The sequence below is a fragment of the Cimex lectularius genome, unplaced genomic scaffold (assembly GCF_000648675.2).
Source record: "Cimex lectularius strain Harlan isolate CLEC.00 unplaced genomic scaffold, Clec_2.1 scaffold19, whole genome shotgun sequence".
Taxonomy (NCBI): domain Eukaryota; kingdom Metazoa; phylum Arthropoda; class Insecta; order Hemiptera; family Cimicidae; genus Cimex; species Cimex lectularius.
Window position 1 is genome coordinate 2,829,715 of NW_019392664.1, and position 19,419 is coordinate 2,849,133.

The 19,419-nt window shown below is 36.6% G+C and overlaps 1 pseudogene; it reads left to right on the forward strand.

Moving 5' to 3' along the window:
- The first annotated feature begins 4,137 nt into the window (after positions 1 to 4,137).
- On the forward strand, positions 4,138 to 4,466 carry LOC106662056 (annotated as a pseudogene).
- The last annotated feature ends 14,953 nt before the right edge of the window (positions 4,467 to 19,419 follow it).

Sequence of the window (19,419 nt, forward strand, 5' to 3'; positions counted from 1 at the left end):
TAGTATCGAGAGTATCAATAACTTGGGCATGAAACAATTTCTTAGGGAGTGGAATTTATCCTCCGGACACAGGCAATCGAAAGAGTTTGTTAAGGCGATCAAACCAGCTGAATCGAAATGGCTATTCTCTATCTCAAGGAAGGGAATTAGGAGGCTGATAGGTATTCTGACGGGCCACTGCCCACTGAGAAGACACCTCTTCGTAATGGGTATCCTACCAGATCCCTTTTGCCGCTTCTGCGAAATAAAAGCAGAAACGGCAAAGCACTACTTCGCAGAATGTGATAGGTATGCTAGGTCTAGATTTGAAATCTTTGAAGGAGAGGACATCACCAAATCACTCCCCGAGATAAAATGGTCCAAAATCTTGGGGTGTGTGAACAAGTCCAAGAGGTTTATGCAGGACGCGTGAGCCGACCATGTCCCGGACCTTTTAGGGATGGGGTACGAGTCTACCCAGGCATTTAACCCCTCGGGTCTTGGTCGCCCACCCTCCATAATATATGTACAGGAAGTACATTTTCCTTCATTCAGTCCTGTCCCCCACTTTTTCACCAGTCGATAAGCTCAAGCTGTACTTGGAAGGGTTTGATACATTGGATAGGTTTCGAGTTAGAGGACAAAATTGCGATATCGTTCACGTAGGTGATGGTGATGGGTTTAGGGAGAATGGACAGCAGTATAAATGATATAAAGGGAGGTACCACGAATGCTCCCTTTATCAGTCTAACTTTCGAGAATTCATTGCGGCACACTGAAGCAGCGGTCGGTTAGATAGAATTTCAGGATGAGGTAATAAGAAATGGGTAGGAAGCGTTTAAATTTATAAAACATAGAGTGGTCCATCTGAAAAAACCGTACTACCACCACTACTGCTATGTCCACACAACTACTTTCAGTACTACTATGGAATACTAGGTCAACCAACTCAATTCTTGGAATTTACTCCCACAGTGAGAATTTTAATTTTTTCCAACAACCAAATGTGAAGGAGGAGAGAGGGTGAATTAAGGTATGGGGTAGTCGGTCGCCTTGTTGTTAAGTGGCCTGAATATTTGATACACCCTGTTCAGGCAAATATGCGCAATATGCACCGGGGTCCTGCAAGACTGAGAGATCAAAGGGCCAAAGGGGGATGCGAGACAAAAGATTTTGTAAAACCCTCTCCGAAAAATACACGGACCTCCGAAACGCTCAGCCTTTGATGTCTGAAACAGTCCCACTTCAAATCACGTCAAAAACCAACCCCGGCCAAAATTAGCACAGGCTAAACTCAAATATAGACTACCTACGTTTTTCTAAATTATTTATTCCTCTTTCAAACACTATTTTGCAAATGTATTTTAACGCGATGAAAACGCTCCACGCATATTTTTCATTCTATTCTGTATTATATTGAAATTTTCACAATCCAACTGAAGGGGTGCTTTTCATGGCCCGCACAACGCGCGCCCGGTTATTTGAGAAGAGGGGAAGCTAATATTGAAATTGATGGAAACTAATGTGGCTCATATTTATACGATGAAACTTTGCTAATAAATGTACGTAGAACGTTGAAGCAATTTAACATCGCGAATAGAGCCGACCCAAAGTTTGGCCCGTTTTATTGACATACAACGGTTATAAAAACTCCCTGTATGGTCGGATATTTTCTTACAATTTTACAATTTCCATTTAATGTTTCAAGTAACTGTTATTTGTTTTATTTATGTCCGATTTTGTTTTTTTCTCTAATAAAAAGTACATATTATATGTTTAATGTTTACTGCCGACATCTTCCTTTTTGCCGATTGTTGTACCGATACGGTGAAAATTCTGATTACGATTAACGGTTTAATTGTTAACAAAACAAAACAAAAAGGTTTATAACAGTACATAATGGGGGCGTCGGTGGCCGCAACGGTTTAGGCGTTGACATGGCGCTCATCGCTGTAAGGTAAAGGTCCCGGGTTCGAATCCAGCGGCCCAGCATTCGAACCCGACATACTTACAAATGTTTTTTTTTTTTTTTTTTTTTTTTCAAAAACACCGGCACCCCGAGGGTTGATATAACCTCTGCTATTGCAAACCCTCGTTAAAAAAAAGTACGTAATTACCACGAACCAAATAATACTCAAACGGCAACATTTAAGGGTAGTTTCCTTGAATAGTGGCTTCATATTCGTCATTAGTTATGTAATCATTGTAATCACTAATCAAGAATGAAGTATGTAAAAAAAAAATATATAAAATAAAATAATTGATGGCCACCGACTTCTCCTGGTCACAATCCTATAGTCAGGAACACACTTACCCGATCAGTTTATCAAGTCGAGTAACTTTTTACAGAATTAATTCAAGCAGTTTTGTCCTCGTCCCTTGCTTTACGATTGTACTATGAACCAGATGACCTCCATTTACAATTTGTAGACTTAGATAATGCTTACAAGCACCTCGTTATCTCATTGTCAATGTGCAGGATGTTCACATCTCTTGGTATGTCGCTATTGCGAGAATAAAGCCGGGAACACACTTACCCAATGCTACGCCATGCGACGCTACCCGACGCCTTGCTACGTTTTGATGGGGTGTGCACATCTATCCGACGCAAGTACACGTCGCGTTCAGTCCACAGCGTTTATCACAATAATCACTATTACAATCGCAACGCATCTTGTGTTCTTAATGCAATATTTTGAGCAAAACCTTGTAATAAGAAATTGTTAGTTAAATTTTATGAGCACAACCATCTAATAAATTGTTTGTTAAACTTAATTGTTTTAAATAAAGTTACTCCTAACCATCTAATTAAACAATGTTTATAAAAACTTATGCATTTTTGATCTCGTTTAATTTGGTTTACATTAAAATAACATGTCGTAATTAATATAACGACAAAATTACATGTACTTAGTTTGAAATAATCTACAAAAAATATGAGTGTCCTCATGCTCTGATGCTACCCGACATTAGAAAATGGTGTAATTTTACGAGGAAAACTATGAAATAAATTGTTAATTAAATTTTATGACCAAAACCGTGTAATAATTTGTTCCAATTTTAGTATATGTGCCGCCGAAGAGAGTACAATAAATTGTTAGTTAAATTCATTATATCAAAAAATCGTATTCCGGTGTTTTGATTAATTTTCTACCAAACCATTAAAATTAATTTTTTAAATAAAAACTAATTAATTTTTAATCATAGTTAATTTGGTTTATATTAAAATAAGTATGTTATAATTAACATAACGACAATAATGCATGTAGTTTGAATAAAAATATGAGTGTCCGGTTCTTTTGTCGTCGACTGTACTCGATGCTACCCAATGAAAATCTGCACAGTGGGGATCGCAGAGCGTAAAGTAGGGTAGCGTAGTAATAACATAGGGCAGATGTGTACGGGTGTAATACAACCTTATGGAAAATTGGACTTTTGATTTGCGTCGGGTAGCATCGGGTAGCGTCGCATAGTATTGCATCGGGTAAGAGTGTTCCCGGCTTACTCACGCTTGGCACATGAAACAAAACGCATGAATTTTTGCATTTCTTCTCCACACACGTTCCTTCTCATCTGATTGCCACAAACCAAACAGGCACTCAACTGTGAAGAGTCCAAGCGAAATGTTGATCTATGAATATTCACCTTTCTTTGCGAAAGTCCTCTCCAGTAGTAGAGAACCTGAGGCGGTGCCATAAACCGCAGTAGACCATCGGGGATGGTGCGGCACACCCACGACTTGGGTTATGCAATGGACTACCTCTCAATGACCAAAGCATCAACAAGAGTAATGAGCTCTCGATATAAAACTAGGCCTTATTAATTATTTCCGAAAGGACTTTGGATTTGCGTCGGGTAGCATTGCATCGGGTAAGTGTTCCCGGTTTTTCTGAGCAGCACAAAAATTAAGGGAGAAGTTAAATATCTCAGTTATTATCGGAGAAGGATTAGTTGTGTAGTAGTTGTGCGCCAGGAACAGGAGAAGGCAGTTCGGATAAATTTTATCCTGAATACATTTTTTTGTTTAATGAGCGTTTTTCTAAAATGAGAATAAAAAGAAAGGAAAAGAATGCGACATGATGACTTCCATCCCATCTTAAAACAGAAACCACGTTTTTTCACCTTCGAAGCTTGGTTTTTCCTCCCAAAGAAGTATCAATGTCAGTAATTCACACATCATTTATTATTTATTACAATATCCAGAAACAATCCACCATCCACCTTATCTTTAGACTTCTTGGAGGTGCCAAAAAAAGGAAGAAGGTTAAAAGAACACACCAAAAATGATCAAACACAAGAAGAAGAAGGTTAAGCTGGCTGTACTCAAATATTACAAAGTTGATGAAAACGGCAAGATTAGCAGGTTGAGGGGGTAGTGCGAGTCTGAGGTGTGCGGTGCTGGGTTTTTTATTGCTGCTATGGCCGATAGGCATTACTGTGGCAAATGAGGCTATACTCTTGTGTTTAATAAACCTGAAGACAAGTGATGAAAATTTTTAATGTTTATCTTTGAAAAGTTATTAAATGAAGAAATTTTTGTGAGATTCTCTAAGGTTATTTGTAAAAGAGAGGAAAATTTTTTAATTCCTCTGAAAATTCCGAATTCCGAAAAATTTTACATTCCCTCCGTTATAAATGACATTTAAGCATGTCGTTAAGAAATTTAAATGGTGTAGTCTCATAGGAAATGTATTTCTTTTTCGGAACAAGGAGTCAAAATTGACAATAATTTTTTTTCGGAAAACACAAGATCTATGATAATTCTATTGAGCCTCTGTTAAATAGAAGATATAGGATACCCGCTCTGGCTGCATTCTACTCGATTTTCGATTAACTTTCACGCAAAAAAATCACTCTGATCCGAATCCACCCTGTATATGTATATAATCGTTATTGAAGGTGGTCTCTTTGATCTGACCTGCGTGATTTCCCTAGCTCGTTTTGTACCAATCCGTTTCTCTTTCTTCCAGTGGAATGATATCACAGTTGAAAAATGATACAAATTTATGGGGCCTTCCAGTCGGCCAGCGCGGCCCTTGGACCTACGTCGTTCTTGTTTGTGCCAACTCCCCGCATTCCACCACCTTCCCTTTCCAGGAGATCAACAAGTTTAACGCCGGCTGGAAAATAACGGCCTCTCCTCTTTAGTTTATCACTCTCTCGCCCGATCCTCCGAAGGTTATATTCTATAAATCTGATTCGCGCCAACACAACACCAAACTTGAGAATAGATTCACCTACCGGAGGATCTATAAATATGATTTATGAGCGAATCATTATCCCTTGATCCATTATAAAGTAAGTATAAACAAAAACTGTTTCAATTTGACATTTGGCGTATAATTCATATTTCCTTGCTCATGTCATATTTATACAAATAAGCAATTTACAATATAAGTTATATATAAACAAAGATAAATCTGTCAAAATAGCTTATTTAAGTTTGTTACGGCCTGAAGATGTTTTCAGCCGTAATGGCGGTTGAAACGAGAAACCAAGATAATATTTTAAGGCTTATCTATTCTCCTTTGTTGAGGACTCGCCAAGTCAACGTTCTGCCGCTCGCCCAGGCCTGAGGATTGGCTCGACGTGGTCCCCATGCCTCTGAAAACAGATTCCTGGTTTCTCGATCCAACCGTTGAAAATGGAGAAATACGTGTTTTACTGAACACCGTCGCGAACAAATAGAAATAAGACTTAGAAATATCGTTAAATGGTGTAAAACTTGCTGCCGTGGACGATCTACCGTGACTGACTGACTGAAATCATAAAACTAATTTCCCAAGGTATTTGAGGACAACAAGGCAGCAGCACGCCTAAACAAAGTTCTATTTTTAAGTGAAATTTTTGTCCTCCACTACGCTTATGAGCCTAGACAAATTGAAAATGAATTTAAATCCCCTGGCCTTGACAACATTCTGAATATGTTACAATTAATTGAGGTTTTTACTTGAGATAAAAAAAGTCAATGGCACGAGTGGGATTCGAACCCACGATCTTCGGTTAGATACGCCGCTACTCTACCACTTGAGCTATCGTGACCTCGATCCACTGGGACACTAACGTCCCACCTCAACTCCACCTTTTGAAAATTCTGAATATGATTCTCAATAACTTCTTCAAAAAGCCGTAGTCCACCTAAAAAACATCTTCAATTAAATAAGTCACTATCATTATCACTGGAAAACATTTATAGTTATCCTATAGTTTTAAAACCTAGCAGTCACATCCAATCCAAACAGTTACACAGCCTATTGCCCCCTTAAGTACGTTAGAAAGGTTGTTAAGTGTAAATGTGTGGTGTTTAGTGACCGTTAGCCAATGATTTTTCGGAGATCGTAAGATGAGGCCTGGTGTGACGTAGGTTTTAGAAAACATTTTCTTTATCATGCCAACGTTTCGATCTTTATTGAGATCATCTTCAGGGCTCAAAATGTTTGTTTTCCGTGTAGATGTGTCATTCTTGTCTGTCGTGTTGAGAGTGCCCATTTCTTCGTTCTTCTCGAGTAGAAATGTGTGTGTTTAGTGACCGTTAGCATTGATTGAGTGAATTTTTGAGTGTGTTATCCGCATAGCTATCTAGTGTGAAAATACATCTTTATGCCGGAGCAGTTTGATTTCAGGCCAAGACTATCTACCACAGTCTAATTAGGCAGAATAGTAGATGACATAACCTTTAATGTCAGAATTCATACAGGCATGGTTTTGACAGGCACCCAAAAGGCTTCACTTGGAACCATTCAGTTCCTTGTATATTTCAACAAAATACTTTGTCTTCAGGCCGTAAAAATGGCTCTTTAAGTGATATCACTCTCTATTCTTCCTTCCTCTTAAGCCTAGTACACACTGGGATTCTTTGAGGCGATTCATGTTGCGGAGCAGAGTCGGGGCTGCGTAAATTCATTGTTGCCATTGACAAAGAATCGTGTCCAGACCAAGGTTCAGTTCACATTCATCAGTGTCTGCGAAAACGACGGAGAAACTATCTCTTTCAGGAATTTCCTTGCTCTTTTTTGCATTGAACGTAGTGAATCCAATCGGATGTGCATTAAAAAACGCCCAAAAAGATGGTGGGTTCGACAAATATTTCACGGCGGGAATCAGCACGGGGAAAATCTTTTGGAACGTTGCGATTAAATGATGGCACAGGGTTCAGATATTTTTTGTGGATGTCCCCGACCGATTTCGAAACCTTTTTAATGAAAGTTGGCCGTCAAATTTCCAAGAAAGATACCAACTTTCAGGAATCTATCTCTCCAGCCAACAGATTAGCTGCCACTCTCCGGTTCCTAGCGAGTGGAGACTCTTATACAAGCCTCATGTAGTATGTACACCTTCAGGTTTTCAAAACAATCAATATCAGATTTCGTTCCAGAAGTTTGCGAAGCCATCATTCATCGTTTAAGAGAATGCATCAAGGTAAGGATTGGAAGCAAATAAATATTTTTATGTTTGGAAATTATATATTGCTGTAGGTAAGTAATAAAAGTGTAGATAAAAAGGTAAAAAATATAACCCAATAATAAACCAAATTAACCCAAATCACAAAGAATTAAGTATGTTTCGAAATAACATATTGAAAACTTTAGGTAAGACACTGTCAAAATCTTCAACACTACAACGTCAACTAAACAAAATAAGCAAGAGCGCTTGTTCCCATTCACGTCCGCACTGGAAAATGTTGCGCAACATTGAGTCAAATAATCCCATATCGGATGGGATTTAAAAGAGTCCGAAAATGCTAGCCCGCAACACACCAAATTCAACGCAAAAATGAGTCGGGGCAGTCCGGACTCAGGCGAGACGCAGCCGAGACTCTCCGGGGATTCAAAGAGTCGACTCAAAGAATCCCAGTGCGTACTAGGCCTTAGGAGAAAAATACATTATCGAGTATCTTGGACAACGCAGTACTCTGCGTGTAGATACTGCAACCTTTGAAAATTAAAATAAATCATAATACGAGACAATAGTTGCAAGCGTAGACCGTTGTTGTTTGTATAAAAAAAGGTCGAAATTGAAAGTGCAATTTTGTATCATGGTCTGAGTCGGTCAAATATGATAGGGTTATGTTGGACTGTAAACCCACTTTCACGTCCCATGTTCATAATGTAGTGATAAAGATGAAGGGCAAAGGGTTCTCAGAGTACGTTTCTCTCTGCTTTGTCGCCCGTTCAGTCTGTCGTCGGCCAATAAAATTTTCATGTCCAAGGTGGTGGTCACGCCGATGCTCCTATATGCTCCCTCCTTGATCATAGCATGCAGAACTAATGTCGCCAGACTGCAGGTTGGGCAGAAGATGTTTCTGAGGTTTGCGAGAGGGTCGCCCCCATAATCACGGATAACTGCAAAATGCGAATATAAAACTTCTTCTGCCCAATCTGTAGTCTGGCGACATTAGTTCTGCATGCTAGGATCAAGGGGGGGTATGCATATAGGGGCATCGGCGTGACCAACTCCTTGTACATGAGAAGTTTATTGGCTGGGGATTTTGTAATACATCAGAGATGTAGCCTCCAAGCCTGACATAGTTCATATGGGTGTCAAATACATAATTATTTTGTGAGGTGTTTAGTGACCATTAGCCAATGATTATTTGCAGATGTGAGGTGCAGTCTGGTGTGACGTAGGTTGTAGAAAAAACATTTTCTTTATCGTACCAACGTTTCGATCTTTATTGAGATCATCTTCAGGACTCAATTGGTTTTTTTTCCGTGCAGATATGTCGTTCTTGTGTGTCGTGTTGAGAGACCTCACACGATCTCCAAATAATCCTAATTATTTTATTAAATACCTCATATTTTGTAGTTCATCAAAATAGGTTTTTAATTTTACACGAAGTGTAAACACATTTACTGTTATTTACTATTTCTATCAGTCAATCGGTATAATGTCAATTTGTATAAGGTTTATTCTTATTTTTCTAAAATAGTTTTAATCGTTCCATTTTAATTTTGATAAAATAGATAAAAATCAAGTATTATCTAATTAGAGTAATTTAATTTTCAGGAAATAAATGTAGTTATTAACACAACAAATTTTGTGGATATTATTCTGGAACAGGTGTTGAATCAGCGAACCATGAACAATAATTATTAAAAATAAAAGCTATACTTGTATAATATTTTTATAAGGCATTGAATACAATTACGGTGACTTTAAGTGTATCAATTACATGCCTTAATGACGCTCTTATATTAATGGTATAATTCTCTGGATTTCTTCCCACGAAAAAAAAAATCATTTCGTCAACATCACGGGCGAACGGTTTTGCAACAATTGTCACTATTAAGCATGTAAATTTCAGTTTGAACTACCTTGTCAATAAAAGAAAATTAAAAATTAAACTGGGAATGAACGCTTTGTCTTTACAGCTTAGCGTTCGGAAAGGACTTAGATGGATTTCGGTTCGGCTAATGTGTGTTGTCTGTCAGTCTTCCCAAGGGTTGATCCACCTTTTCTATGGCAGGGGGACCTTCTCTAATCTGATTACAACAAGGATTAGCCGTCGGCCGAGGAACGCATGACTCTAGCACATCCAACTCCTGAGGGATTGGAATCTCTTGTTTTATCGCTTTGACGGAAGATTAACGCCATTTCACAAATTTCTTTATTTATATTCGGATATCACCCTTGTACAAAAATATATAAATACAAATACAACACGTAAAAAGAGCTCAGCTAGCAATATTCTTACCAATAATCATTACTATGTTTACATATAATACGGTGATATTTCCAATAATTTATTCATTTAGTACATAATTCAAACAGGGTAGGAGACCCAAAATAAAACAGTCAAAATATAATACTAGTGATAATAATACAATAGGTAAAAACAGTGTATAACAAGTAAACAAATATGACAACAATAGTAAATATATATGTGTATGTAAATAGAAATAAGGAAAATCAAAGAATAAAATTCATTGCAGTTCAAGGCTAGGTCCATATTATTTCTTAAAAACTCAAAAATCTCTGTTTTAGGGCCACTGGACTGTCAACAAATGGATCAAGGCATGACGCAGTCAACGATTACATGGATGAAAGATTGGTTCTCCAAGAGGAATAGTACAGCAGTACAGTCACTCGCAATCTCTCGACAGGCACCCTTAAGTTGATTCGTGATAGAATTTCTGGAGTATCAATAAAACCATTTAAGATCTTCCATCCGAATGGCGAAAAAGCAGCACGACGACCAGTGACCATGGAGTTCACATTCAATACGTCAAGGTCCGCGGAATACGTAGAGAAGTGAAGGCCAGATTTAAAAATTAGGTATTTGGTATGTTTCCACTGAAACAGCCAGGATCCCGACTCCAGGATCCGTAGATATCTCGTCTGAAAAAAAACCCTAAAATTAACCCCGAAAGATATACCAATCAGGAAAGGACGGATCCAATTCAACAGCGGTTCACCAACCCCTGCCTGGCCCACCAACAACTTGTAAATCAGCAGTGATCCACTGTATCTAACGCTTTTGAAAGGTCAGTAAAAGGGAATAAACTTCGTGGCCATCATCGAAAGCAGACAGTATAAAATCTCTGTAAATTATTAAATTAGCTGTGGTCGATCGACCTTTTGTAAGACCATGTTGATCTGTGTAGTGAAAGTTTTTAAACGTATCTGTAAATCGCTCGCTACAATAGAATCCATGTCTTTAAGCGATGGGAAGATATTTGCTAATGGGCCGGTAGTTCAACGTTCATATTTGATTTGTATTATTTTTGTACTAATTCCGCACTTACATGCTTGTGCGCTGGAAAATCTTAAAAGAGGTTACACTGGCAAAAAAATCCTCATAAGATCGGATAGCCAAGCAGCCATTAAAGCATTAGCATGTAAAAGAATCAAATCAAAATTAGTCAGTGAATGCATCCAAAACCGGGTGAAACAACAACCTGATATCTTGGGTGCCATGGCACAGGGGAATTTTGGGTAACGAGAAAGCAGACAGTCTGGCCAGAGGAGGATCTGCAAGACCGTACATATGCCCCGAACCTATACTTGGGATAACAAAAACAAATATAAAATCCTCCATCCATGGATCCAAACAAAACAAAAGGAGAAGTGGATAAACTGTAGCATTGCTAGACATAGTAAACTTGTGATGAAACAACCCTCACCAAGACTGGCAAAAGCATTGCTACAATTGGAGAGGGCCAAACTCAGAGGAGTGGTAGGACTACTAACCGGTCACTGGGATCTGATGATATCATTTGCAGATATATAATGAGGAGGAGGAAACAGCCACTCATATCATCTTCGAACGCGAAGCAACAGCTCAATGGACCTAACGCACGGAAAAAACTTAGGGAATCAAATTGCAGCAGCGACAGTCAATGACCTGATAGTTCTAAGGAGTAGGATTGAGTCTATTGCACTGAACTAAAGAACTAGGAAGGTACAATAAGCCAGAAGGCTGCAGTCCCTGGGGAGCGCAAACCCCGCTTCCTAATATCCTTTTTACCATACCATACTCGTTTTGTACTAATCCCGCATTATTTACATAGCAGCCTAACCAAGTTTGCTCGGCAAAAGCGAGATTCAGCAAATTCTCATTCCAGTCACAAATCAAAAATTTGCGAAAAGAAAATACTGTAAATATTTTAAAACAACATTTTAAAATATGTATTGACATGACTTTAGACACCTTTGTTTTATTACTTTATTTATAATATGTGATATATAATATTTAGAGTTGGGGCAGGAAGTTGGTCTGCGAGTCGGTGAATTCAAGGTGAATCGTCATTGGGTGAACCAATAAGTGCCCCTATGCGGGTTCAGCATAATTACAAAATGTCAAATTATTTGCTCATTTTTATACCATTTACTATTTAAAAGTATTTGTCTTTTATCAACCATTTGAGGTTTTATTTGCTTGGCTCGTTAGTCGAATTATTTGTTCATTAAGCAATATGACAAAGCTGGATCGTTTTATTCTGATGATGTTTCCTACAGTTATGCTTGTGCGATACGCACAGGTCTAAACAATTTCAGCGTCAATAGTAATGAAGGACAAAGCACAAAATTTTACGTTGTTAGATTTTTTCGAACTCAGCATTTTGTTCTAAATTAATGTTTTTCCACAGCTTTTAGAATTGGTTAGTTTTATTTTATCCTTGGTCGCCGGCGGAAATTTTGTAGGTTCTAAATGTGAAATCATCCCTTAATATTCATAGGATACATATGGAGTAGTTTCACTAGTTTTCGTGTTCCGCTTGACCAATTAATATCTTTCAATTAATTACGGTTTTTAGTTGAGATAAAAAAAGTCAGTGTCACGAACGGATCGAGGTCACGATAGCTCAAGTGGTAGATCAGCGGCGTATCTAGCCGAAGATCGTGGGTTCGAATCCCGCTCGTGACACTGACTTTTTTATCTCAACTAAAAACCGTAATTAATTGAAAGATATTAATTGGTCAAGCGGACCGCGAAAATTAGTGAATTTAATAAGTTAAAATGAAGTATACCTTCACTGAAGCTCTTCGTGTCTATTTCATTTGTCGCCGAGAATCAAATAGATAACACGACATTTGAAAAATGGCAAAAAGGAGGGAACATTCACAAGGTGGGGTTGAGATGGGAAGTTAGTGTCCGAGTGGATNGTTGAGAAGGGATGTTAGTGTCCGAGTAGATCGAAGTCACGATAGCTCAAGTGGTAGAGCAGCGGCGTATCTAGCCGAAGATCGTGGGTTCGAATCCCGCTCGTGACGCTGACTTTTTATCTCAACTAAAAACCTTAATTAATTGAAAATTAAGGAGTAGATGAAATTTTAATGTATGTAGTACTTGACTTACGAGCACACCCGTGCATCCTAGTTCATCAAGAAATTTGATTAGTAGGCCCGGATTCAGTAGTTGATTGTTATTTTTTAAATCCTAGAACACTTCCTCCTGGAGGCAAATGTGGTGACACAGTTTGGTAGTAAGATTGCGAGTGCCAGCTTCTTGCAGAATCTGCACGTGCTGTGTTGGGTTATACAGATCTTCTTCAGCTGCCCAGTCTGCAGTGCCAAGAATCCAGACAGGATTCGAAGTTTTCTCCTGCTTCTTTTGAAGCATTCCATTGTTTCTTTCCAAAATTTGCTTGTTCGTGGATTGTTTATGCCCAAAGAGAGTATTCCGATGTTTCCTCATTTTCATTTTTGTTCAATCCTCATTCATCCTTTTATCTAAAATACTCATTGATATTTGAATCCGTATGTCAAAGAAGGGTTTCAGAACCTATCAGCGGTTTGGTTGCCCATTTTCTTGCAAGGGCGTCCGCTCTCTCCTCTGCACCCATATATCCTGGAACCTAGTTATGGGTGGCTTTTGCATACCTAATCTATGTAGTTTAGTTTAGCAATTCAGCAATGGAGCTAATCTTTTAGCTACATTATTGGGTATCTTGAAAACCTGGATATGTAAGAACACATTCTATACAAAGAAATTTATCAAAATATAAAAAACCACACACAATAATTTATTCCATTCAAAACGAAGAAATGAAGAAAAGCATTTACTAATTATTCAGAAATCGTGAGATGCGGTCTGGTGTGATTTTAGAAAAACATTTTCTTTATTGTGCCAACGTTTCGATCTTTATTGAGATCATCTTCACTTTTCAGAGTCATTCTCAACACGACACGCAAGAATGGCACAATTACACAGAAGACAAACACTTTGAGCCCTGAAGATGATCTCAATAAAGATCGAAACGCATCTCACGATTTCTGAATAATTATCGATTAACGGTCACTAATCACCACAAAAAGCATTGCTTACTAACGTAGGTAAAAAGTGTTAACCAATTTACACTAAAAGTAAATTAATATTGAGATATCCCCACAGAATCCTTATTTGTTCTGCTAAAACAACAACCGAAGGACGTGTGCTGGAACACGACTGATTGACCAAAGTGGGAAATGTGGTCGAAAAATACTAAACTGACATGTTTAAATTTCATGCTTTTGTATGTTGTTTTTCTAGTACCTCGTACGATGTTTCTAATGCCGTTGGTTTTTCGTATATGTCATATGTTACCTTTCACGAACATATATGTACAATAGCGGCACTAATCGAAAATACCAACTGACAAAATCCTGGAAAATGTTTAGAATGGAGGAATGGAGGCTGATGAAAATGGTATAAAACGATCAAGGAACATTCCCTACATGTAAGTCAGATGGTGAATTTTAAATTAAACGATTTCTATTCTGCCTAGATTTTTTCGGCATTAGTAAGTTATAATTTACGAAAAATCGGCATCTAATCTCGAATCATTGGGTTTTTTTACAAATTTGGCCTACAGACAGAAACGGTTTCTTCAAACAATTTGATATTCAGCTTGAGTCGTATATCCATCGAGATTTAGGAATGTAAATAGGCGAATGAAAATACTCAGCGCTTTTGAAGACAGTGAGTGGAGAAATAAAACGTTAGATTTTATACCGAACGGCCGAACGGTCTTCTAGGCGGAAGAGGGCGACTTCTATCCAGGCGGTAATTAGCCTCCGCCCAGGAATTCCCCTAATCGGGATTCGACGTTATTCCTACATGGCTAAGACGATAAATATACAACTTAGCATTCCTTCGCCCTACTTTCCGTCCATAATTTAAAATCGAACATGCCCTGATTGACCTTTCCGCCGGTCGACGGTCTCATTTATTTGATTATGCGAATTACAGTGCCCAGTAAACCAACAACTCCGCCGCTTTGTAATATTTAAAAACTAGAATTTGTCTCAAACAATACTTCTTCGAGCGGTTACACGTAACTTGATTTATATTCATTAACAACTAACATTTGGTTTCGTGTCGCAACAAGTCTTCGCAGATCGCTTTGTTTACAGAAATTGATCTAAATCCATTATGTGTCAACTTGTAACTTTCGTCTGCAGACGTTCTTTAATAATAGCCTATATTCAGGGAGAAGGCCCAGATAAGGGTTACGAAATAACAATTTAAAGCAATCTAAATCACAAATTTTGAAACATTTTTTTTAAAAATATGTGGTGTTTCGTGACAGTGAATGATTATTCGGAGATCGTGAGATGAGGTCTGGTGTGACCTAGGTTTTAGAAAAACATTTTCTTTATCGTGCCAACGTTTCGATCTTTATTGAGATCATCATCAGTGCCTAGGATTTATACACATCGTTTAAATTTTACAAATGCATGTAGGATCTGAAAAAATGAATTTATACAAAAAAAATGAATGTATACAATGATAGAAAATTTTAGATTAAAAAAATATGAATTTATAGAATGCTAGAAAATTTTAGAATAAAAAATGAATTTATACAGTGCTAGAAAATGTTACATTAAAAACTATGAATTTATACAATGCTAGAAAATTTTAAATAAAAAATGAATTTATACAGTGCTAGAACATGTTACATTAAAAATATGAATTAATACAATGCTAGAAAATTTGAGAATAAAAAATGAATTTATACAATCTAGAAAATTTTAGATTAAAAAATATGAATTTATACAATGCTAGAAAATTTTAGAATAAAAAATGAATTTATACAATCTAGAAAATTTTAGATTAAAAAATATGAATTTATACAATGCTAGAAAATTTTAGATTAAAAAAATATGAATTTATACAATGCTTAGAAAATTTTAAATAAAAAATGAATTCATACAGTGCTAGAAAATGTTACATTAAAAAATATGAATTCATACAATGCTAGAAAATTTTAAATAAAAAATGAATTTATACAGTGCTAGAAAATGTTACATTAAAAATATGAATTTATACAATGCTAGAAAATTTTAGAATAAAAAATGAATTTATATAATGCTAGAAAATTTTAGATTAAAAAATATGAATTTATACAATGCTAGAAAATTTTAGATAAAAAATGAATTTATACAATGCTAGAAAATTTTAGAATAAAAAAATATGAATTTGTACATGCTAGAAAATTTAAGATAAAAAATGAATTTATACAGTACTAGAAAATGTTTGATTAAAAAAATATGAATTTATACAATGCTAGAAAATTTTAGAATAAAAAATAAATTTATATATTGCTAGAAAATTGTAGATTAAAAAATGAATTTATACATACATATTTTAAATTCAATTAAAGTATTTGTACTTACTCCAAGTGTTTGTTTTCTGTGTAGATGAATCATCCTTATCTGTCGTGTTGAGAGTGCCAGTGAAATACTGATGTTTTATGTTGATATTGAATATTGATAACATACATATATCATCATCACATCACACGAAACATATAAAACAATCATCACACTCCACACATCAAACATTTCTACAAGGTCTAATTCTTCAACAATTTGGCTTTTCATTCCCTAATTATCCCGTTTATGAAATCCTGAAAAGATAGCCCGAACCATTCCCCATTTTTTTCCCATGGTCGGCTCCTTTCACCTCAAAGAAGCCGACTCCTCAAATAAAAAATGTCTTTGTATTCCCGACTTCCCTCCCCACCCATTTAAAATCCAACGTATATAAACATAAAACTATATATACTTTGATATACTGAAACCCGAATTTCGAATCATCCAACAAGATTTTACACTTTCTATAAATTCTAGCATGTATGTTTTTACGAAGAAAAATATTACGTATGTGAGATATAAGGCTGATAAAGCGATATAAGTGGGATGAGCAGGGTTTCTTCGGCCAAAGAATGGATGTCCATTTCAACCAGCAGGCAGGTAATTTTCCATCAAATTATGACATTAAACAGTTTAATTAGAAGCTAATTTAGCATACTTCTACTTATTTCTTCCTGAATGACTCCCATTTTGAAGGGCAAGCATTCAAAAAACTGCTTTTCAGCTCACTTTCGCACTCATGTATATGTCTATGTTAAATTTTATTGTAAGACAATACAATAGAAACTGTTGGGGTGAATTAAGGTTTTATATTGAACAGAGGTACGACAGAATTTATTTGAATATAGACAGATAAAACGCCTCAGACTAGGTCTAAACTTTACGATACACGTAGGACCTTGACAACTGGAAGTGATAAAGTCTTGACCTTAGCTTCCAGTCTTAATACAGGATGACGGGACGTTGTTCAGCATTACCATCGCACCGAAAAACGTATTAATGCCACCTCACATTAAAAAACGATTTTAGGTCGTGGAACTCATTTAATGGCTGGAATGGAGCGATATGTCTTCAAACACACATTTGTCCCGTATTAACTAACCGACTGGCCCTAATCAAACATCCCGCGGTGGGAATCATTATTGTTGAGAAGAATAATATTAACGAGGCTACCAAACTACCGAAGCTCGTCAATTAAGAAAACGTATATGAACACTTCATCTTTATTATAATGAAATTTATCTGGGTGGTCCGCAAGTAAATTCTTCCTGTTGGATTGGATTTACTGTCGTGTTTCGCTTAACCAACATATTCCCAATGAATAATTAATTAACGTTTTTAGTTGAGATAAAAAAGTCAATGGCACGAGCGGGATTCGAACCCACGATCTTCGGTTTGATACGCCGCTGCTCTACCACTTGACCTACCGTGACCTCGATCCACTGGAATGAATGAATAATGCCTATCCAATTATTTAAAAGAACATTCAAAAACTTATATAATTATAACGACTAGGTTCTTTTGCGTAAAATAATGTTTTCCTGCCTTGAGTAAATATTTTAAATTTGTTTAAAAGCAGGTAAGGAAAACTGCAAAAGGAACTCCTGTTGGATCAAGGTAAGGCTTGAAGAAGAAGAAAGCAAATTTAATTGCTAATGCCAAGATTTGGATCTATTTTAAGGTCATTCATCAGAGCAAACCAACCGACATCTGGACCAGACAATTGTAGCCTTAAATAGTACTTCTTTGGGAAATAGTAATCACAGCAATATTAAAAAAAACTTGTAGAAAAAAGTGTGTGGTGATTAGTGACCGTTAGTCGATGATTATTCGGAAATCGTGAGATGCGGTCTGGTGTGATGTAGGTTTTAGAAAAACATTTTCTTTATCGTGCCAACGTTTCGATCTTTATTGAGATCATCTTCAGGGCTCAAAGTGTTTTTCTTCTGTGTAATTGTGCCATTCTTGCGTGTCGTATATAATTCCCACTTGGTCAAAGTGATAATTCCTCACTGAACTACAAGTTTATTCGGGATTTTTTAATATGTGGTGTTTCGTGACAGTGAATGATTATTCGGAGATCGTGAGATGAGGTCTGGTGTGACGTAAGTTTCAGAAAAACATTTTCTTTATCGTGCCAACGTTTCGATCTTTATTGAGATCTTCTTCAGGGCCTGAGATTTACATACATTGTTTAAATTCACTAGTTTTCGTGGTTCGCTTGGCCAATTAATATCTTTCAATTGATTAAGGTTTTTAGTTGAGATAAAAAAGTCAGTGTCACGAGCGGGATTCGAACCCACGATCAGAAAAACACTTTCTTTGTCGTGCCAACGTTTCGATCTTTATTGAGATCATCTTCAGGGCCTGGGATTACAAACATTGTTTTAATTTAATAAATACACGTAGGATGCGGAAAAAAGTGAATTTATAGAATGCAAAAAATATTTTTTATATTCAATGAAAGTGTTCTATTGTTCTATTTTTTTGCATTGTATAAATTCACTTTTTTCTACATCCTACATGTATTGTTAAATTTAAACAATGTTTGTAAATCCCAGGCCCTGATGATGATCTCAATAAACATCGAAACCTACATCACACCACACCGCATCTCACGATTTCCGAATAAACTTGTAGAAAAAAGTTACCTTCTTTCAGTGTTAGAAGTATCGACCACTTTTTCACTTACGAACACTCTGAATCATGGTATTGTCTACAAGACGAAGAAAGCAAATTTAGTTATTAATGCCATGTTTTTGACCTATCTTTTAACGTCATCATCCGAGCAAAACAACCTTAAATATATCTACAGACTGACATATTTAAGTTATTTTTTACAGGCGATTTCAAATTTTCTTGAAGATAATGCGCAGCAAATTTAGTCGCTAATGTCAATCGGTCGACTTATCTTTAAAGGTTATCATCAGGGCAAACCTCACTGTTACAGTCTTCGGCAAGGTTGAGACTGAATTGTTCTTCAGAAAAATTTGAGATCGCCTGTAAAAAATAACTAAAATATGTCAATCTGTAGATATATTTGATATATTTAAGGTTGTTTTGCCCGGATGATGACCTTAAAAAATAGGTAAAAATAAGTAAAAATAGGTCGGAAACATAGCAGTAACAACTAAATTTGTTTTCTTCTTCTTCAAGACAATACCAAGATTCAGAGTGCTCAGAAGTAAAAAAGTGGTCGATACTTCTAACACTGAAAGCAGGTAACTTTATTCTACAAGTTTTTTGAATATTGCTGTGATTACTAATTTCCCAAAGAAGTACTATTTAAGGCTACAAACTGATTGGGCTAGATGATTATATTAATCGACCGCTTTCGTCATGCAACGCACACTTTTCAATCAA